Source organism: Tupaia chinensis, unplaced genomic scaffold, assembly GCF_000334495.1.
Source record: "Tupaia chinensis unplaced genomic scaffold, TupChi_1.0 Scaffold000175_1, whole genome shotgun sequence".
Classification (NCBI taxonomy): Eukaryota; Metazoa; Chordata; class Mammalia; order Scandentia; family Tupaiidae; genus Tupaia; species Tupaia belangeri.
Window position 1 is genome coordinate 3836194 of NW_006159650.1, and position 1495 is coordinate 3837688.

At 49.2% G+C, this 1495-nt stretch overlaps 1 pseudogene; it reads right to left on the reverse strand.

Moving 5' to 3' along the window:
* Window positions 1-514: 514 nt before the first annotated feature.
* Window positions 515-1495, reverse strand: part of LOC106734651 (high mobility group nucleosome-binding domain-containing protein 5 pseudogene) — a 5425-nt pseudogene continuing 4444 nt past the window's right edge.

Here is a 1495-nt window from a genome sequence, read left to right on the forward strand (position 1 = left end):
GGGGCCCGGCGGCCGCTCGGGCCTCAGGGCGGCTCGTTTGAAGCTGAGCCGCAAAGTGCGGTCTGCGCGCCCATTGGCGGGTGTTTACCACGTGTTCATGACGTCAGTGCCCACAATCCCCCTGGATACCTGCGCGCCTGAAAATGTCCTGGTGTTCCGCAGCTTCCTGCCCTCGCCTCCGGTGCAAGTTGAGCCTGAGCATTTGTATAGTTAGTGTCATTGACTGAGACAGGAGGGAAAGGTGTGATGGATGCAACAACGAGCAAATTATTCCACCTCAGTCGGCCAGAAGGCTAGCTAGGGCTCCCTGCCCAAAGGCCTGTGAGAAGTGGGACCTAGTGCGCAGGCGCTGGAAGCGAGGTCGTGGGAAGGAGAGCAGCCCTGAGGCGCCGCTGGGGAGACGGGAGCCTTTGGACGCACTTGTATTCGCACCGCACCGCGGAGGGTGTCCCGTCGCGATGTAAACGCGCCCCCCCCCTTCTGTGTATTTTTGTTTACGTCCTTCATTGACTGATTATGGATGCAGGTTGGAACCCTCATAAGTTAGGTCAGCCTTGCTGAGTTCCTTCCTTTGTGTTTGTCTGGCTTCCGAAGGCATTTCAGTTTGTGATGCCTGTATATAAGTGGAAATGATGTACAGAGCCCTTTTATATTTTTGGAAGATTTATTTATATGTTTCAAAATTGCAAAGGTACAATGGAGTTTCTGAAATCTTCCTTCCATTTCGGTTCCCCTCAGCTCTAGTTCTCCCAAGAAAAAGCAGTATATTGCTGTTTGTGTAAGATACTGTATACTTAAATGAGCAAACATGTATATACACTTTTTTCCTCATTTTCAAAATGTTTGGCACTATTACATTTTTCACTTAACAATAAAGGTGGCTTCGGTCTTGAAATGATTTTTCCTTTTAAAAATTACTTCATGGGAACCAGCAGTTAGTGTAATGGCTATGTTGCTGGACTCCCACGTAGTCGACTGCGGTTCGCGTCCCGGACCCAGTGGCTTAAAACTCAACACCGGGCACGAGTGGGTACGTGCCCAAGATCCCGAGAGGAGAATGGAGAAGGGATTGTGGTGTGACCATCTACCCTGGGGGGTGATTTCTTTCTTTCTGTCTCTGTGTCTCTCTCTCTCTGGCAAGGGCATGCGCTCTATAGCGAAAATCTCTCTTGAAAAAAAAATTACTTCATTAGGAACCAGCGGATCGCGTAATGGTTACATCGCCACTGGACTTGCCCGCTGTTTGAGTCCCAGACCAGGTGGCTTAAACTCACTCTGGGCTTATGTGTTGTGTGCCCCAAATCCGGAAAGGAGAAGGGGTTGATGGCGGTCCAGGGTGACTTCTCGTCTTCTGTCGCTTGGGCAAGTGCACACCCTCTAGCAATAACCTCATATCTTTATTATTTCCTTTCTCTTGGAGTTTTTGGATTTTTTTTTCCTGTTGCTTTTCTAATTCTCTGAGGCACGATGTTAGGTGATCCATTTGCCTTCTTTC